Source organism: Phyllobates terribilis, unplaced genomic scaffold, assembly GCF_046119375.1.
Source record: "Phyllobates terribilis strain yellow unplaced genomic scaffold, ASM4611937v1 Scaffold_249__1_contigs__length_2872098, whole genome shotgun sequence".
Taxonomy (NCBI): domain Eukaryota; kingdom Metazoa; phylum Chordata; class Amphibia; order Anura; family Dendrobatidae; genus Phyllobates; species Phyllobates terribilis.
The window spans coordinates 151171-170429 of record NW_027363009.1 but is presented as its reverse complement, the minus strand read 5'-3'; the positions used below and the strand labels follow the sequence as shown (position 1 = coordinate 170429).

The following is a 19259-nucleotide window of genomic DNA, read 5'->3' as shown; positions in this document are numbered from 1 at the left end:
TCTCTGTGAGCTTCTCAGTGACATTCAGCCATCCAGGTATCCCGCCTGCAGTAGACGGAATGTGGCAATGGAACGCTGGCTGCGCGTGTCATAATAGGCTCTGAGCCTTTATATACCTGCGCACAGCAGCAGCCACCTTCAGTCTGCTGCTGGACAGCCAGCTGCAGCAGCAGCAGGAGAGGTAATTAATCAGCAACCCTCCTGCTAAGGGTAGACAGCTGCTCGTTCCACCCCCCCCCCGCCTTAATTGGTTCTCCTCCCTTCCAACGGTGTTGAGGCGGGTGGGAACAGCCGGGGGTTGAGGGTACTGTGCTAAAAGAGGTGGAGTTATGCAGATCTAAAACGCGTGGATTGCAGCAGCAGCAAGCCGAAAAGTGCAGGCATGTGAGGGATCTAGAGGTTGACAGCATGTCTTCTTAACGGGAGTCCAGGTGGCCATCTCCACAAATGGACTTTTCAGAATCCTTGGGTGGCACCGTAGTCGGAAACCAATTCTGGTTATCGCTTCTCGGCCTTTTGGCTAAGATCAAGTGTAGTATCTGTTCTTATCAGTTTAATATCTGATACGTCCCCTATCTGGGGACCATATATTAAATGGATTTTTAGAACAGGGAGATGGAAAAAGAGCTTGCTCTGTCCACTCCACGCATTGACCTGGTATTGCAGTATCTCCAGGACCGGTGCACCCCTTCTTTAATGCAGTTTCTAAAATCAGAAAGAATTGAATTCAATGCTTTTTGTTCATTTTGCTTGTTTGTCGGATTTTGGGATGGACTCTTTGGCTTTGCTTTTCTTCTCCTCATTGGATTTTTCATGTTAAAAGTTGCAGAAGCCAGATGACAAGCTCATTTTGGTTCAACTTCAGCAACTGTGCATTGCATTGCCATGTAATGTAATGTAATGCAATGCTATCTATCTAGCTCTCCCTCTATACTTCCTTTTGGATAAACAGACATATTAGGCAAGCATTTTGGAGCTTTCACCTAAATAACTACAGGTGGTGAGATAAGCTGCACAATATAATTGACCTTTCAGTATATTGTTGCACACACACCATCTATTTAGCAAATGCCCTTGTTATCAACAGCAGCCTTTTAAACTCACCTGAGCTAACAGGTATGTGAGCTGGTTACTCTGCTGCGCTTAAAATTTCTTTTTTGGTTTGCTACAATGCCTTTTCTGAAACGTTGTCTCCCTCTGCTGGAACACTGACTTCTTTCATTTAATGCCTGCAGACTATAAAAGAGAAACCAACCCAAAAAGTTTGGTTGATTAGTCTGTGGCATTCTTTTAAACTGTTGCTTATGGCGGTCTCTGTGAGCTTCTCAGTGACATTCAGCCATCCAGGTATCCCGCCTGCAGTAGACGGAATGTGGCAATGGAACGCTGGCTGCGCGTGTCATAATAGGCTCTGAGCCTTTATATACCTGCGCACAGCAGCAGCCACCTTCAGTCTGCTGCTGGACAGCCAGCAGCAGCAGCAGCAGGAGAGGTAATTAATCAGCAACCCTCCTGCTAAGGGTAGACAGCTGCTCGTTCCACCCCCCCCCCGCCTTAATTGGTTCTCCTCCCTTCCAACGGTGTTGAGGCGGGTGGGAACAGTCGGGGGTTGAGGGTACTGTGCTAAAAGAGGTGGAGTTATGCAGATCTAAAACGCGTGGATTGCAGCAGCAGCAAGCCGAAAAGTGCAGGCATGTGAGGGATCTAGAGGTTGACAGCATGTCTTCTTAACGGGAGTCCAGGTGGCCATCTCCACAAATGGACTTTTCAGAATCCTTGGGTGGCACCGTAGTCGGAAACCAATTCTGGTTATCGCTTCTCGGCCTTTTGGCTAAGATCAAGTGTAGTATCTGTTCTTATCAGTTTAATATCTGATACGTCCCCTATCTGGGGACCATATATTAAATGGATTTTTAGAACAGGGAGATGGAAAAAGAGCTTGCTCTGTCCACTCCACGCATTGACCTGGTATTGCAGTATCTCCAGGACCGGTGCACCCCTTCTTTAATGCAGTTTCTAAAATCAGAAAGAATTGAATTCAATGCTTTTTGTTCATTTTGCTTGTTTGTCGGATTTTGGGATGGACTCTTTGGCTTTGCTTTTCTTCTCCTCATTGGATTTTTCATGTTAAAAGTTGCAGAAGCCAGATGACAAGCTCATTTTGGTTCAACTTCAGCAACTGTGCATTGCATTGCCATGTAATGTAATGTAATGCAATGCTATCTATCTAGCTCTCCCTCTATACTTCCTTTTGGATAAACAGACATATTAGGCAAGCATTTTGGAGCTTTCACCTAAATAACTACAGGTGGTGAGACAAGCTGCACAATATAATTGACCTTTCAGTATATTGTTGCACACACACCATCTATTTAGCAAATGCCCTTGTTATCAACAGCAGCCTTTTAAACTCACCTGAGCTAACAGGTATGTGAGCTGGTTACTCTGCTGCGCTTAAAATTTGTTTTTTGGTTTGCTACAATGCCTTTTCTGAAACGTTGTCTCCCTCTGCTGGAACACTGACTTCTTTCATTTAATGCCTGCAGACTATAAAAGAGAAACCAACCCAAAAAGTTTGGTTGATTAGTCTGTGGCATTCTTTTAAACTGTTGCTTATGGCGGTCTCTGTGAGCTTCTCAGTGACATTCAGCCATCCAGGTATCCCGCCTGCAGTAGACGGAATGTGGCAATGGAACGCTGGCTGCGCGTGTCATAATAGGCTCTGAGCCTTTATATATCTGCGCACAGCAGCAGCCACCTTCAGTCTGCTGCTGGACAGCCAGCAGCAGCAGCAGCAGGAGAGGTAATTAATCAGCAACCCTCCTGCTAAGGGTAGACAGCTGCTCGTTCCACCCCCCCCCGCCTTAATTGGTTCTCCTCCCTTCCAACGGTGTTGAGGCGGGTGGGAACAGCCGGGGGTTGAGGGTACTGTGCTAAAAGAGGTGGAGTTATGCAGATCTAAAACGCGTGGATTGCAGCAGCAGCAAGCCGAAAAGTGCAGGCATGTGAGGGATCTAGAGGTTGACAGCATGTCTTCTTAACGGGAGTCCAGGTGGCCATCTCCACAAATGGACTTTTCAGAATCCTTGGGTGGCACCGTAGTCGGAAACCAATTCTGGTTATCGCTTCTCGGCCTTTTGGCTAAGATCAAGTGTAGTATCTGTTCTTATCAGTTTAATATCTGATACGTCCCCTATCTGGGGACCATATATTAAATGGATTTTTAGAACAGGGAGATGGAAAAAGAGCTTGCTCTGTCCACTCCACGCATTGACCTGGTATTGCAGTATCTCCAGGACCGGTGCACCCCTTCTTTAATGCAGTTTCTAAAATCAGAAAGAATTGAATTCAATGCTTTTTGTTCATTTTGCTTGTTTGTCGGATTTTGGGATGGACTCTTTGGCTTTGCTTTTCTTCTCCTCATTGGATTTTTCATGTTAAAAGTTGCAGAAGCCAGATGACAAGCTCATTTTGGTTCAACTTCAGCAACTGTGCATTGCATTGCCATGTAATGTAATGTAATGCAATGCTATCTATCTAGCTCTCCCTCTATACTTCCTTTTGGATAAACAGACATATTAGGCAAGCATTTTGGAGCTTTCACCTAAATAACTACAGGTGGTGAGATAAGCTGCACAATATAATTGACCTTTCAGTATATTGTTGCACACACACCATCTATTTAGCAAATGCCCTTGTTATCAACAGCAGCCTTTTAAACTCACCTGAGCTAACAGGTATGTGAGCTGGTTACTCTGCTGCGCTTAAAATTTCTTTTTTGGTTTGCTACAATGCCTTTTCTGAAACGTTGTCTCCCTCTGCTGGAACACTGACTTCTTTCATTTAATGCCTGCAGACTATAAAAGAGAAACCAACCCAAAAAGTTTGGTTGATTAGTCTGTGGCATTCTTTTAAACTGTTGCTTATGGCGGTCTCTGTGAGCTTCTCAGTGACATTCAGCCATCCAGGTATCCCGCTTGCAGTAGGCGGAATGTGGCAATGGAACGCTGGCTGCGCGTGTCATAATAGGCTCTGAGCCTTTATATACCTGCGCACAGCAGCAGCCACCTTCAGTCTGCTGCTGGACAGCCAGCAGCAGCAGCAGCAGGAGAGGTAATTAATCAGCAACCCTCCTGCTAAGGGTAGACAGCTGCTCGTTCCACCCCCCCCCCGCCTTAATTGGTTCTCCTCCCTTCCAACGGTGTTGAGGCGGGTGGGAACAGCCGGGGGTTGAGGGTACTGTGCTAAAAGAGGTGGAGTTATGCAGATCTAAAACGCGTGGATTGCAGCAGCAGCAAGCCGAAAAGTGCAGGCATGTGAGGGATCTAGAGGTTGACAGCATGTCTTCTTAACGGGAGTCCAGGTGGCCATCTCCACAAATGGACTTTTCAGAATCCTTGGGTGGCACCGTAGTCGGAAACCAATTCTGGTTATCGCTTCTCGGCCTTTTGGCTAAGATCAAGTGTAGTATCTGTTCTTATCAGTTTAATATCTGATACGTCCCCTATCTGGGGACCATATATTAAATGGATTTTTAGAACAGGGAGATGGAAAAAGAGCTTGCTCTGTCCACTCCACGCATTGACCTGGTATTGCAGTATCTCCAGGACCGGTGCACCCCTTCTTTAATGCAGTTTCTAAAATCAGAAAGAATTGAATTCAATGCTTTTTGTTCATTTTGCTTGTTTGTCGGATTTTGGGATGGACTCTTTGGCTTTGCTTTTCTTCTCCTCATTGGATTTTTCATGTTAAAAGTTGCAGAAGCCAGATGACAAGCTCATTTTGGTTCAACTTCAGCAACTGTGCATTGCATTGCCATGTAATGTAATGTAATGCAATGCTATCTATCTAGCTCTCCCTCTATACTTCCTTTTGGATAAACAGACATATTAGGCAAGCATTTTGGAGCTTTCACCTAAATAACTACAGGTGGTGAGATAAGCTGCACAATATAATTGACCTTTCAGTATATTGTTGCACACACACCATCTATTTAGCAAATGCCCTTGTTATCAACAGCAGCCTTTTAAACTCACCTGAGCTAACAGGTATGTGAGCTGGTTACTCTGCTGCGCTTAAAATTTCTTTTTTGGTTTGCTACAATGCCTTTTCTGAAACGTTGTCTCCCTCTGCTGGAACACTGACTTCTTTCATTTAATGCCTGCAGACTATAAAAGAGAAACCAACCCAAAAAGTTTGGTTGATTAGTCTGTGGCATTCTTTTAAACTGTTGCTTATGGCGGTCTCTGTGAGCTTCTCAGTGACATTCAGCCATCCAGGTATCCCGCCTGCAGTAGACGGAATGTGGCAATGGAACGCTGGCTGCGCGTGTCATAATAGGCTCTGAGCCTTTATATACCTGCGCACAGCAGCAGCCACCTTCAGTCTGCTGCTGGACAGCCAGCTGCAGCAGCAGCAGGAGAGGTAATTAATCAGCAACCCTCCTGCTAAGGGTAGACAGCTGCTCGTTCCACCCCCCCCCGCCTTAATTGGTTCTCCTCCCTTCCAACGGTGTTGAGGCGGGTGGGAACAGCCGGGGGTTGAGGGTACTGTGCTAAAAGAGGTGGAGTTATGCAGATCTAAAACGCGTGGATTGCAGCAGCAGCAAGCCGAAAAGTGCAGGCATGTGAGGGATCTAGAGGTTGACAGCATGTCTTCTTAACGGGAGTCCAGGTGGCCATCTCCACAAATGGACTTTTCAGAATCCTTGGGTGGCACCGTAGTCGGAAACCAATTCTGGTTATCGCTTCTCGGCCTTTTGGCTAAGATCAAGTGTAGTATCTGTTCTTATCAGTTTAATATCTGATACGTCCCCTATCTGGGGACCATATATTAAATGGATTTTTAGAACAGGGAGATGGAAAAAGAGCTTGCTCTGTCCACTCCACGCATTGACCTGGTATTGCAGTATCTCCAGGACCGGTGCACCCCTTCTTTAATGCAGTTTCTAAAATCAGAAAGAATTGAATTCAATGCTTTTTGTTCATTTTGCTTGTTTGTCGGATTTTGGGATGGACTCTTTGGCTTTGCTTTTCTTCTCCTCATTGGATTTTTCATGTTAAAAGTTGCAGAAGCCAGATGACAAGCTCATTTTGGTTCAACTTCAGCAACTGTGCATTGCATTGCCATGTAATGTAATGTAATGCAATGCTATCTATCTAGCTCTCCCTCTATACTTCCTTTTGGATAAACAGACATATTAGGCAAGCATTTTGGAGCTTTCACCTAAATAACTACAGGTGGTGAGATAAGCTGCACAATATAATTGACCTTTCAGTATATTGTTGCACACACACCATCTATTTAGCAAATGCCCTTGTTATCAACAGCAGCCTTTTAAACTCACCTGAGCTAACAGGTATGTGAGCTGGTTACTCTGCTGCGCTTAAAATTTCTTTTTTGGTTTGCTACAATGCCTTTTCTGAAACGTTGTCTCCCTCTGCTGGAACACTGACTTCTTTCATTTAATGCCTGCAGACTATAAAAGAGAAACCAACCCAAAAAGTTTGGTTGATTAGTCTGTGGCATTCTTTTAAACTGTTGCTTATGGCGGTCTCTGTGAGCTTCTCAGTGACATTCAGCCATCCAGGTATCCCGCCTGCAGTAGACGGAATGTGGCAATGGAACGCTGGCTGCGCGTGTCATAATAGGCTCTGAGCCTTTATATACCTGCGCACAGCAGCAGCCACCTTCAGTCTGCTGCTGGACAGCCAGCAGCAGCAGCAGCAGGAGAGGTAATTAATCAGCAACCCTCCTGCTAAGGGTAGACAGCTGCTCGTTCCACCCCCCCCCCGCCTTAATTGGTTCTCCTCCCTTCCAACGGTGTTGAGGCGGGTGGGAACAGTCGGGGGTTGAGGGTACTGTGCTAAAAGAGGTGGAGTTATGCAGATCTAAAACGCGTGGATTGCAGCAGCAGCAAGCCGAAAAGTGCAGGCATGTGAGGGATCTAGAGGTTGACAGCATGTCTTCTTAACGGGAGTCCAGGTGGCCATCTCCACAAATGGACTTTTCAGAATCCTTGGGTGGCACCGTAGTCGGAAACCAATTCTGGTTATCGCTTCTCGGCCTTTTGGCTAAGATCAAGTGTAGTATCTGTTCTTATCAGTTTAATATCTGATACGTCCCCTATCTGGGGACCATATATTAAATGGATTTTTAGAACAGGGAGATGGAAAAAGAGCTTGCTCTGTCCACTCCACGCATTGACCTGGTATTGCAGTATCTCCAGGACCGGTGCACCCCTTCTTTAATGCAGTTTCTAAAATCAGAAAGAATTGAATTCAATGCTTTTTGTTCATTTTGCTTGTTTGTCGGATTTTGGGATGGACTCTTTGGCTTTGCTTTTCTTCTCCTCATTGGATTTTTCATGTTAAAAGTTGCAGAAGCCAGATGACAAGCTCATTTTGGTTCAACTTCAGCAACTGTGCATTGCATTGCCATGTAATGTAATGTAATGCAATGCTATCTATCTAGCTCTCCCTCTATACTTCCTTTTGGATAAACAGACATATTAGGCAAGCATTTTGGAGCTTTCACCTAAATAACTACAGGTGGTGAGACAAGCTGCACAATATAATTGACCTTTCAGTATATTGTTGCACACACACCATCTATTTAGCAAATGCCCTTGTTATCAACAGCAGCCTTTTAAACTCACCTGAGCTAACAGGTATGTGAGCTGGTTACTCTGCTGCGCTTAAAATTTGTTTTTTGGTTTGCTACAATGCCTTTTCTGAAACGTTGTCTCCCTCTGCTGGAACACTGACTTCTTTCATTTAATGCCTGCAGACTATAAAAGAGAAACCAACCCAAAAAGTTTGGTTGATTAGTCTGTGGCATTCTTTTAAACTGTTGCTTATGGCGGTCTCTGTGAGCTTCTCAGTGACATTCAGCCATCCAGGTATCCCGCCTGCAGTAGACGGAATGTGGCAATGGAACGCTGGCTGCGCGTGTCATAATAGGCTCTGAGCCTTTATATATCTGCGCACAGCAGCAGCCACCTTCAGTCTGCTGCTGGACAGCCAGCAGCAGCAGCAGCAGGAGAGGTAATTAATCAGCAACCCTCCTGCTAAGGGTAGACAGCTGCTCGTTCCACCCCCCCCCCGCCTTAATTGGTTCTCCTCCCTTCCAACGGTGTTGAGGCGGGTGGGAACAGCCGGGGGTTGAGGGTACTGTGCTAAAAGAGGTGGAGTTATGCAGATCTAAAACGCGTGGATTGCAGCAGCAGCAAGCCGAAAAGTGCAGGCATGTGAGGGATCTAGAGGTTGACAGCATGTCTTCTTAACGGGAGTCCAGGTGGCCATCTCCACAAATGGACTTTTCAGAATCCTTGGGTGGCACCGTAGTCGGAAACCAATTCTGGTTATCGCTTCTCGGCCTTTTGGCTAAGATCAAGTGTAGTATCTGTTCTTATCAGTTTAATATCTGATACGTCCCCTATCTGGGGACCATATATTAAATGGATTTTTAGAACAGGGAGATGGAAAAAGAGCTTGCTCTGTCCACTCCACGCATTGACCTGGTATTGCAGTATCTCCAGGACCGGTGCACCCCTTCTTTAATGCAGTTTCTAAAATCAGAAAGAATTGAATTCAATGCTTTTTGTTCATTTTGCTTGTTTGTCGGATTTTGGGATGGACTCTTTGGCTTTGCTTTTCTTCTCCTCATTGGATTTTTCATGTTAAAAGTTGCAGAAGCCAGATGACAAGCTCATTTTGGTTCAACTTCAGCAACTGTGCATTGCATTGCCATGTAATGTAATGTAATGCAATGCTATCTATCTAGCTCTCCCTCTATACTTCCTTTTGGATAAACAGACATATTAGGCAAGCATTTTGGAGCTTTCACCTAAATAACTACAGGTGGTGAGATAAGCTGCACAATATAATTGACCTTTCAGTATATTGTTGCACACACACCATCTATTTAGCAAATGCCCTTGTTATCAACAGCAGCCTTTTAAACTCACCTGAGCTAACAGGTATGTGAGCTGGTTACTCTGCTGCGCTTAAAATTTCTTTTTTGGTTTGCTACAATGCCTTTTCTGAAACGTTGTCTCCCTCTGCTGGAACACTGACTTCTTTCATTTAATGCCTGCAGACTATAAAAGAGAAACCAACCCAAAAAGTTTGGTTGATTAGTCTGTGGCATTCTTTTAAACTGTTGCTTATGGCGGTCTCTGTGAGCTTCTCAGTGACATTCAGCCATCCAGGTATCCCGCTTGCAGTAGGCGGAATGTGGCAATGGAACGCTGGCTGCGCGTGTCATAATAGGCTCTGAGCCTTTATATACCTGCGCACAGCAGCAGCCACCTTCAGTCTGCTGCTGGACAGCCAGCAGCAGCAGCAGCAGGAGAGGTAATTAATCAGCAACCCTCCTGCTAAGGGTAGACAGCTGCTCGTTCCACCCCCCCCCCCGCCTTAATTGGTTCTCCTCCCTTCCAACGGTGTTGAGGCGGGTGGGAACAGCCGGGGGTTGAGGGTACTGTGCTAAAAGAGGTGGAGTTATGCAGATCTAAAACGCGTGGATTGCAGCAGCAGCAAGCCGAAAAGTGCAGGCATGTGAGGGATCTAGAGGTTGACAGCATGTCTTCTTAACGGGAGTCCAGGTGGCCATCTCCACAAATGGACTTTTCAGAATCCTTGGGTGGCACCGTAGTCGGAAACCAATTCTGGTTATCGCTTCTCGGCCTTTTGGCTAAGATCAAGTGTAGTATCTGTTCTTATCAGTTTAATATCTGATACGTCCCCTATCTGGGGACCATATATTAAATGGATTTTTAGAACAGGGAGATGGAAAAAGAGCTTGCTCTGTCCACTCCACGCATTGACCTGGTATTGCAGTATCTCCAGGACCGGTGCACCCCTTCTTTAATGCAGTTTCTAAAATCAGAAAGAATTGAATTCAATGCTTTTTGTTCATTTTGCTTGTTTGTCGGATTTTGGGATGGACTCTTTGGCTTTGCTTTTCTTCTCCTCATTGGATTTTTCATGTTAAAAGTTGCAGAAGCCAGATGACAAGCTCATTTTGGTTCAACTTCAGCAACTGTGCATTGCATTGCCATGTAATGTAATGTAATGCAATGCTATCTATCTAGCTCTCCCTCTATACTTCCTTTTGGATAAACAGACATATTAGGCAAGCATTTTGGAGCTTTCACCTAAATAACTACAGGTGGTGAGACAAGCTGCACAATATAATTGACCTTTCAGTATATTGTTGCACACACACCATCTATTTAGCAAATGCCCTTGTTATCAACAGCAGCCTTTTAAACTCACCTGAGCTAACAGGTATGTGAGCTGGTTACTCTGCTGCGCTTAAAATTTCTTTTTTGGTTTGCTACAATGCCTTTTCTGAAACGTTGTCTCCCTCTGCTGGAACACTGACTTCTTTCATTTAATGCCTGCAGACTATAAAAGAGAAACCAACCCAAAAAGTTTGGTTGATTAGTCTGTGGCATTCTTTTAAACTGTTGCTTATGGCGGTCTCTGTGAGCTTCTCAGTGACATTCAGCCATCCAGGTATCCCGCCTGCAGTAGACGGAATGTGGCAATGGAACGCTGGCTGCGCGTGTCATAATAGGCTCTGAGCCTTTATATACCTGCGCACAGCAGCAGCCACCTTCAGTCTGCTGCTGGACAGCCAGCAGCAGCAGCAGCAGGAGAGGTAATTAATCAGCAACCCTCCTGCTAAGGGTAGACAGCTGCTCGTTCCACCCCCCCCCGCCTTAATTGGTTCTCCTCCCTTCCAACGGTGTTGAGGCGGGTGGGAACAGCCGGGGGTTGAGGGTACTGTGCTAAAAGAGGTGGAGTTATGCAGATCTAAAACGCGTGGATTGCAGCAGCAGCAAGCCGAAAAGTGCAGGCATGTGAGGGATCTAGAGGTTGACAGCATGTCTTCTTAACGGGAGTCCAGGTGGCCATCTCCACAAATGGACTTTTCAGAATCCTTGGGTGGCACCGTAGTCGGAAACCAATTCTGGTTATCGCTTCTCGGCCTTTTGGCTAAGATCAAGTGTAGTATCTGTTCTTATCAGTTTAATATCTGATACGTCCCCTATCTGGGGACCATATATTAAATGGATTTTTAGAACAGGGAGATGGAAAAAGAGCTTGCTCTGTCCACTCCACGCATTGACCTGGTATTGCAGTATCTCCAGGACCGGTGCACCCCTTCTTTAATGCAGTTTCTAAAATCAGAAAGAATTGAATTCAATGCTTTTGTTCATTTTGCTTGTTTGTCGGATTTTGGGATGGACTCTTTGGCTTTGCTTTTCTTCTCCTCATTGGATTTTTCATGTTAAAAGTTGCAGAAGCCAGATGACAAGCTAATTTTGGTTCAACTTCAGCAACTGTGCATTGCATTGCCATGTAATGTAATGTAATGCAATGCTATCTATCTAGCTCTCCCTCTATACTTCCTTTTGGATAAACAGACATATTAGGCAAGCATTTTGGAGCTTTCACCTAAATAACTACAGGTGGTGAGATAAGCTGCACAATATAATTGACCTTTCAGTATATTGTTGCACACACACCATCTATTTAGCAAATGCCCTTGTTATCAACAGCAGCCTTTTAAACTCACCTGAGCTAACAGGTATGTGAGCTGGTTACTCTGCTGCGCTTAAAATTTCTTTTTTGGTTTGCTACAATGCCTTTTCTGAAACGTTGTCTCCCTCTGCTGGAACACTGACTTCTTTCATTTAATGCCTGCAGACTATAAAAGAGAAACCAACCCAAAAAGTTTGGTTGATTAGTCTGTGGCATTCTTTTAAACTGTTGCTTATGGCAGTCTCTGTGAGCTTCTCAGTGACATTCAGCCATCCAGGTATCCCGCCTGCAGTAGACGGAATGTGGCAATGGAACGCTGGCTGCGCGTGTCATAATAGGCTCTGAGCCTTTATATACCTGCGCACAGCAGCAGCCACCTTCAGTCTGCTGCTGGACAGCCAGCAGCAGCAGCAGCAGGAGAGGTAATTAATCAGCAACCCTCCTGCTAAGGGTAGAGAGCTGCTCGTTCCACCCCCCCCCCCCCGCCTTAATTGGTTCTCCTCCCTTCCAACGGTGTTGAGGCGGGTGGGAACAGCCGGGGGTTGAGGGTACTGTGCTAAAAGAGGTGGAGTTATGCAGATCTAAAACGCGTGGATTGCAGCAGCAGCAAGCCGAAAAGTGCAGGCATGTGAGGGATCTAGAGGTTGACAGCATGTCTTCTTAACGGGAGTCCAGGTGGCCATCTCCACAAATGGACTTTTCAGAATCCTTGGGTGGCACCGTAGTCGGAAACCAATTCTGGTTATCGCTTCTCGGCCTTTTGGCTAAGATCAAGTGTAGTATCTGTTCTTATCAGTTTAATATCTGATACGTCCCCTATCTGGGGACCATATATTAAATGGATTTTTAGAACAGGGAGATGGAAAAAGAGCTTGCTCTGTCCACTCCACGCATTGACCTGGTATTGCAGTATCTCCAGGACCGGTGCACCCCTTCTTTAATGCAGTTTCTAAAATCAGAAAGAATTGAATTCAATGCTTTTTGTTCATTTTGCTTGTTTGTCGGATTTTGGGATGGACTCTTTGGCTTTGCTTTTCTTCTCCTCATTGGATTTTTCATGTTAAAAGTTGCAGAAGCCAGATGACAAGCTCATTTTGGTTCAACTTCAGCAACTGTGCATTGCATTGCCATGTAATGTAATGTAATGCAATGCTATCTATCTAGCTCTCCCTCTATACTTCCTTTTGGATAAACAGACATATTAGGCAAGCATTTTGGAGCTTTCACCTAAATAACTACAGGTGGTGAGATAAGCTGCACAATATAATTGACCTTTCAGTATATTGTTGCACACACACCATCTATTTAGCAAATGCCCTTGTTATCAACAGCAGCCTTTTAAACTCACCTGAGCTAACAGGTATGTGAGCTGGTTACTCTGCTGCGCTTAAAATTTCTTTTTTGGTTTGCTACAATGCCTTTTCTGAAACGTTGTCTCCCTCTGCTGGAACACTGACTTCTTTCATTTAATGCCTGCAGACTATAAAAGAGAAACCAACCCAAAAAGTTTGGTTGATTAGTCTGTGGCATTCTTTTAAACTGTTGCTTATGGCGGTCTCTGTGAGCTTCTCAGTGACATTCAGCCATCCAGGTATCCCGCCTGCAGTAGACGGAATGTGGCAATGGAACGCTGGCTGCGCGTGTCATAATAGACTCTGAGCCTTTATATACCTGCGCACAGCAGCAGCCACCTTCAGTCTGCTGCTGGACAGCCAGCAGCAGCAGCAGCAGGAGAGGTAATTAATCAGCAACCCTCCTGCTAAGGGTAGACAGCTGCTCGTTCCACCACCCCCCCGCCTTAATTGGTTCTCCTCCCTTCCAACGGTTTTGAGGCGGGTGGGAACAGCCGGGGGTTGAGGGTACTGTGCTAAAAGAGGTGGAGTTATGCAGATCTAAAACGCGTGGATTGCAGCAGCAGCAAGCCTAAAAGTGCAGGCATGTGAGGGATCTAGAGGTTGACAGCATGTCTTCTTAACGGGAGTCCAGGTGGCCATCTCCACAAATGGACTTTTCAGAATCCTTGGGTGGCACCGTGGTCGGAAACCAATTCTGGTTATCGCTTCTCGGCCTTTTGGCTAAGATCAAGTGTCGTATCTGTTCTTATCAGTTTAGTATCTGATACGTCCCCTATCTGGGGACCATATATTAAATGGATTTTTAGAACAGGGAGATGGAAAAAGAGCTTGCTCTGTCCACTCCGCGCATTGACCTGGTATTGCAGTATCTCCAGGACCGGTGCACCCCTTCTTTAATGCAGTTTCTAAAATCAGAAAGAATTGAATTCAATGCTTTTTGTTCATTTTGCTTGTTTGTCGGATTTTGGGATGGCTCTTTGGCTTTGCTTTTCTTCTCCTCATTGGATTTTTCATGTTAAAAGTTGCAGAAGCCAGATGACAAGCTCATTTTGGTTCAACTTCAGCAACTGTGCATTGCATTGCCATGTAATGTAATGTAATGCAATGCTATCTATCTAGCTCTCCCTCTATACTTCCTTTTGGATAAACAGACATATTAGGCAAGCATTTTGGAGCTTTCACCTAAATAACTACAGGTGGTGAGATAAGCTGCACAATATAATTGACCTTTCAGTATATTGTTGCACACACACCATCTATTTAGCAAATGCCCTTGTTATCAACAGCAGCCTTTTAAACTCACCTGAGCTAACAGGTATGTGAGCTGGTTACTCTGCTGCGCTTAAAATTTCTTTTTTGGTTTGCTACAATGCCTTTTCTGAAACGTTGTCTCCCTCTGCTGGAACACTGACTTCTTTCATTTAATGCCTGCAGACTATAAAAGAGAAACCAACCCAAAAAGTTTGGTTGATTAGTCTGTGGCATTCTTTTAAACTGTTGCTTATGGCGGTCTCTGTGAGCTTCTCAGTGACATTCAGCCATCCAGGTATCCCGCCTGCAGTAGACGGAATGTGGCAATGGAACGCTGGCTGCGCGTGTCATAATAGGCTCTGAGCCTTTATATACCTGCGCACAGCAGCAGCCACCTTCAGTCTGCTGCTGGACAGCCAGCAGCAGCAGCAGCAGGAGAGGTAATTAATCAGCAACCCTCCTGCTAAGGGTAGACAGCTGCTCGTTCCACCACCCCCCCGCCTTAATTGGTTCTCCTCCCTTCCAACGGTTTTGAGGCGGGTGGGAACAGCCGGGGGTTGAGGGTACTGTGCTAAAAGAGGTGGAGTTATGCAGATCTAAAACGCGTGGATTGCAGCAGCAGCAAGCCGAAAAGTGCAGGCATGTGAGGGATCTAGAGGTTGACAGCATGTCTTCTTAACGGGAGTCCAGGTGGCCATCTCCACAAATGGACTTTTCAGAATCCTTGGGTGGCACCGTAGTCGGAAACCAATTCTGGTTATCGCTTCTCGGCCTTTTGGCTAAGATCAAGTGTAGTATCTGTTCTTATCAGTTTAATATCTGATACGTCCCCTATCTGGGGACCATATATTAAATGGATTTTTAGAACAGGGAGATGGAAAAAGAGCTTGCTCTGTCCACTCCACACATTGACCTGGTATTGCAGTATCTCCAGGACCGGTGCACCCCTTCTTTAATGCAGTTTCTAAAATCAGAAAGAATTGAATTCAATGCTTTTTGTTCATTTTGCTTGTTTGTCGGATTTTGGGATGGACTCTTTGGCTTTGCTTTTCTTCTCCTCATTGGATTTTTCATGTTAAAAGTTGCAGAAGCCAGATGACAAGCTCATTTTGGTTCAACTTCAGCAACTGTGCATTGCATTGCCATGTAATGTAATGTAATGCAATGCTATCTATCTAGCTCTCCCTCTATACTTCCTTTTGGATAAACAGACATATTAGGCAAGCATTTTGGAGCTTTCACCTAAATAACTACAGGTGGTGAGATAAGCTGCACAATATAATTGACCTTTCAGTATATTGTTGCACACACACCATCTATTTAGCAAATGCCCTTGTTATCAACAGCAGCCTTTTAAACTCACCTGAGCTAACAGGTATGTGAGCTGGTTACTCTGCTGCGCTTAAAATTTCTTTTTTGGTTTGCTACAATGCCTTTTCTGAAACGTTGTCTCCCTCTGCTGGAACACTGACTTCTTTCATTTAATGCCTGCAGACTATAAAAGAGAAACCAACCCAAAAAGTTTGGTTGATTAGTCTGTGGCATTCTTTTAAACTGTTGCTTATGGCGGTCTCTGTGAGCTTCTCAGTGACATTCAGCCATCCAGGTATCCCGCCTGCAGTAGACGGAATGTGGCAATGGAACGCTGGCTGCGCGTGTCATAATAGGCTCTGAGCCTTTATATACCTGCGCACAGCAGCAGCCACCTTCAGTCTGCTGCTGGACAGCCAGCAGCAGCAGCAGCAGGAGAGGTAATTAATCAGCAACCCTCCTGCTAAGGGTAGACAGCTGCTCGTTCCACCCCCCCCCCCCGCCTTAATTGGTTCTCCTCCCTTCCAACGGTGTTGAGGCGGGTGGGAACAGCCGGGGGTTGAGGGTACTGTGCTAAAAGAGGTGGAGTTATGCAGATCTAAAACGCGTGGATTGCAGCAGCAGCAAGCCGAAAAGTGCAGGCATGTGAGGGATCTAGAGGTTGACAGCATGTCTTCTTAACGGGAGTCCAGGTGGCCATCTCCACAAATGGACTTTTCAGAATCCTTGGGTGGCACCGTAGTCGGAAACCAATTCTGGTTATCGCTTCTCGGCCTTTTGGCTAAGATCAAGTGTAGTATCTGTTCTTATCAGTTTAATATCTGATACGTCCCCTATCTGGGGACCATATATTAAATGGATTTTTAGAACAGGGAGATGGAAAAAGAGCTTGCTCTGTCCACTCCACGCATTGACCTGGTATTGCAGTATCTCCAGGACCGGTGCACCCCTTCTTTAATGCAGTTTCTAAAATCAGAAAGAATTGAATTCAATGCTTTTTGTTCATTTTGCTTGTTTGTCGGATTTTGGGATGGACTCTTTGGCTTTGCTTTTCTTCTCCTCATTGGATTTTTCATGTTAAAAGTTGCAGAAGCCAGATGACAAGCTCATTTTGGTTCAACTTCAGCAACTGTGCATTGCATTGCCATGTAATGTAATGTAATGCAATGCTATCTATCTAGCTCTCCCTCTATACTTCCTTTTGGATAAACAGACATATTAGGCAAGCATTTTGGAGCTTTCACCTAAATAACTACAGGTGGTGAGATAAGCTGCACAATATAATTGACCTTTCAGTATATTGTTGCACACACACCATCTATTTAGCAAATGCCCTTGTTATCAACAGCAGCCTTTTAAACTCACCTGAGCTAACAGGTATGTGAGCTGGTTACTCTGCTGCGCTTAAAATTTCTTTTTTGGTTTGCTACAATGCCTTTTCTGAAACGTTGTCTCCCTCTGCTGGAACACTGACTTCTTTCATTTAATGCCTGCAGACTATAAAAGAGAAACCAACCCAAAAAGTTTGGTTGATTAGTCTGTGGCATTCTTTTAAACTGTTGCTTATGGCGGTCTCTGTGAGCTTCTCAGTGACATTCAGCCATCCAGGTATCCCGCCTGCAGTAGACGGAATGTGGCAATGGAACGCTGGCTGCGCGTGTCATAATAGGCTCTGAGCCTTTATATACCTGCGCACAGCAGCAGCCACCTTCAGTCTGCTGCTGGACAGCCAGCAGCAGCAGCAGCAGGAGAGGTAATTAATCAGCAACCCTCCTGCTAAGGGTAGACAGCTGCTCGTTCCACCCCCCCCCCCGCCTTAATTGGTTCTCCTCCCTTCCAACGGTGTTGAGGCGGGTGGGAACAGCCGGGGGTTGAGGGTACTGTGCTAAAAGAGGTGGAGTTATGCAGATCTAAAACGCGTGGATTGCAGCAGCAGCAAGCCGAAAAGTGCAGGCATGTGAGGGATCTAGAGGTTGACAGCATGTCTTCTTAACGGGAGTCCAGGTGGCCATCTCCACAAATGGACTTTTCAGAATCCTTGGGTGGCACCGTAGTCGGAAACCAATTCTGGTTATCGCTTCTCGGCCTTTTGGCTAAGATCAAGTGTAGTATCTGTTCTTATCAGTTTAATATCTGATACGTCCCCTATCTGGGGACCATATATTAAATGGATTTTTAGAACAGGGAGATGGAAAAAGAGCTTGCTCTGTCCACTCCACGCATTGACCTGGTATTGCAGTATCTCCAGGACCGGTGCACCCCTTCTTTAATGCAGTTTCTAAAATCAGAAAGAATTGAATTCAATGGTTTTTTGTTCATTTTGCTTGTTTGTCGGATTTTGGGATGGACTCTTTGGCTTTGCTTTTCTTCTCCTCATTGGATTTTTCATGTTAAAAGTTGCAGAAGCCAGATGACAAGCTCATTTTGGTTCAACTTCAGCAACTGTGCATTGCATTGCCATGTAATGTAATGTAATGCAATGCTATCTATCTAGCTCTCCCTCTATACTTCCTTTTGGATAAACAGACATATTAGGCAAGCATTTTGGAGCTTTCACCTAAATAACTACAGGTGGTGAGATAAGCTGCACAATATAATTGACCTTTCAGTATATTGTTGCACACACACCATCTATTTAGCAAATGCCCTTGTTATCAACAGCAGCCTTTTAAACTCACCTGAGCTAACAGGTATGTGAGCTGGTTACTCTGCTGCGCTTAAAATTTCTTTTTTGGTTTGCTACAATGCCTTTTCTGAAACGTTGTCTCCCTCTGCTGGAACACTGACTTCTTTCATTTAATGCCTGCAGACTATAAAAGAGAAACCAACCCAAAAAGTTTGGTTGATTAGTCTGTGGCATTCTTTTAAACTGTTGCTTATGGCGGTCTCTGTGAGCTTCTCAGTGACATTCAGCCATCCAGGTATCCCGCCTGCAGTAGACGGAATGTGGCAATGGAACGCTGGCTGCGCGTGTCATAATAGGCTCTGAGCCTTTATATACCTGCGCACAGCAGCAGCCACCTTCAGTCTGCTGCTGGACAGCCAGCAGCAGCAGCAGCAGGAGAGGTAATTAATCAGCAACCCTCCTGCTAAGGGTAGACAGCTGCTCGTTCCACCCCCCCCCCCCGCCTTAATTGGTTCTCCTCCCTTCCAACGGTGTTGAGGCGGGTGGGAACAGCCGGGGGTTGAGGGTACTGTGCTAAAAGAGGTGGAGTTATGCAGATCTAAAACGCGTGGATTGCAGCAGCAGCAAGCTGAAAAGTGCAGGCATGTGAGGGATCTAGAGGTTGACAGCATGTCTTCTTAACGGGAGTCCAGGTGGCCATCTCCACAAATGGACTTTTCAGAATCCTTGGGTGGCACCGTAGTCGGAAACCAATTCTGGTTATCGCTTCTCGGCCTTTTGGCTAAGATCAAGTGTAGTATCTGTTCTTATCAGTTTAATATCTGATACGTCCCCTATCTGGGGACCATATATTAAATGGATTTTTAGAACAGGGAGATGGAAAAAGAGCTTGCTCTGTCCACTCCACGCATTGACCTGGTATTGCAGTATCTCCAGGACCGGTGCACCCCTTCTTTAATGCAGTTTCTAAAATCAGAAAGAATTGAATTCAATGCTTTTTGTTCATTTTGCTTGTTTGTCGGATTTTGGGATGGACTCTTTGGCTTTGCTTTTCTTCTCCTCATTGGATTTTTCATGTTAAAAGTTGCAGAAGCCAGATGACAAGCTCATTTTGGTTCAACTTCAGCAACTGTGCATTGCATTGCCATGTAATGTAATGTA

General features: G+C 45.3%; 15 non-coding genes across 15 annotated transcripts; all 15 read left to right on the top strand.

Annotated features, from left to right (window-relative positions):
• The first annotated feature begins 500 nt into the window (after positions 1 to 500).
• LOC141218446 (U2 spliceosomal RNA) lies at positions 501 to 691 on the top strand. The gene has a single exon (XR_012287144.1). It is a non-coding gene; the product is annotated as a U2 spliceosomal RNA (small nuclear RNA).
• A 1120-nt stretch (positions 692 to 1811) lies between these two features.
• On the top strand, positions 1812 to 2002 carry LOC141218445 (U2 spliceosomal RNA). The gene has a single exon (XR_012287143.1). It is a non-coding gene; the product is annotated as a U2 spliceosomal RNA (small nuclear RNA).
• A 1119-nt stretch (positions 2003 to 3121) lies between these two features.
• Positions 3122 to 3312, top strand: LOC141218444 (U2 spliceosomal RNA). The gene has a single exon (XR_012287142.1). It is a non-coding gene; the product is annotated as a U2 spliceosomal RNA (small nuclear RNA).
• A 1120-nt stretch (positions 3313 to 4432) lies between these two features.
• On the top strand, positions 4433 to 4623 carry LOC141218443 (U2 spliceosomal RNA). The gene has a single exon (XR_012287141.1). It is a non-coding gene; the product is annotated as a U2 spliceosomal RNA (small nuclear RNA).
• Positions 4624 to 5742: 1119 nt separating this feature from the next.
• LOC141218441 (U2 spliceosomal RNA) lies at positions 5743 to 5933 on the top strand. The gene has a single exon (XR_012287139.1). It is a non-coding gene; the product is annotated as a U2 spliceosomal RNA (small nuclear RNA).
• A 1120-nt stretch (positions 5934 to 7053) lies between these two features.
• On the top strand, positions 7054 to 7244 carry LOC141218440 (U2 spliceosomal RNA). The gene has a single exon (XR_012287138.1). It is a non-coding gene; the product is annotated as a U2 spliceosomal RNA (small nuclear RNA).
• A 1120-nt stretch (positions 7245 to 8364) lies between these two features.
• On the top strand, positions 8365 to 8555 carry LOC141218439 (U2 spliceosomal RNA). The gene has a single exon (XR_012287137.1). It is a non-coding gene; the product is annotated as a U2 spliceosomal RNA (small nuclear RNA).
• A 1121-nt stretch (positions 8556 to 9676) lies between these two features.
• On the top strand, positions 9677 to 9867 carry LOC141218438 (U2 spliceosomal RNA). The gene has a single exon (XR_012287136.1). It is a non-coding gene; the product is annotated as a U2 spliceosomal RNA (small nuclear RNA).
• A 1119-nt stretch (positions 9868 to 10986) lies between these two features.
• LOC141218430 (U2 spliceosomal RNA) lies at positions 10987 to 11177 on the top strand. The gene has a single exon (XR_012287135.1). It is a non-coding gene; the product is annotated as a U2 spliceosomal RNA (small nuclear RNA).
• Positions 11178 to 12299: 1122 nt separating this feature from the next.
• On the top strand, positions 12300 to 12490 carry LOC141218419 (U2 spliceosomal RNA). The gene has a single exon (XR_012287134.1). It is a non-coding gene; the product is annotated as a U2 spliceosomal RNA (small nuclear RNA).
• A 1120-nt stretch (positions 12491 to 13610) lies between these two features.
• On the top strand, positions 13611 to 13801 carry LOC141218313 (U2 spliceosomal RNA). Its single transcript, XR_012287067.1, has one exon. It is a non-coding gene; the product is annotated as a U2 spliceosomal RNA (small nuclear RNA).
• Positions 13802 to 14920: 1119 nt separating this feature from the next.
• LOC141218189 (U2 spliceosomal RNA) lies at positions 14921 to 15111 on the top strand. The gene has a single exon (XR_012286946.1). It is a non-coding gene; the product is annotated as a U2 spliceosomal RNA (small nuclear RNA).
• A 1122-nt stretch (positions 15112 to 16233) lies between these two features.
• Positions 16234 to 16424, top strand: LOC141218407 (U2 spliceosomal RNA). The gene has a single exon (XR_012287133.1). It is a non-coding gene; the product is annotated as a U2 spliceosomal RNA (small nuclear RNA).
• A 1121-nt stretch (positions 16425 to 17545) lies between these two features.
• On the top strand, positions 17546 to 17736 carry LOC141218396 (U2 spliceosomal RNA). Its single transcript, XR_012287132.1, has one exon. It is a non-coding gene; the product is annotated as a U2 spliceosomal RNA (small nuclear RNA).
• A 1123-nt stretch (positions 17737 to 18859) lies between these two features.
• Positions 18860 to 19050, top strand: LOC141218384 (U2 spliceosomal RNA). Its single transcript, XR_012287127.1, has one exon. It is a non-coding gene; the product is annotated as a U2 spliceosomal RNA (small nuclear RNA).
• The last annotated feature ends 209 nt before the right edge of the window (positions 19051 to 19259 follow it).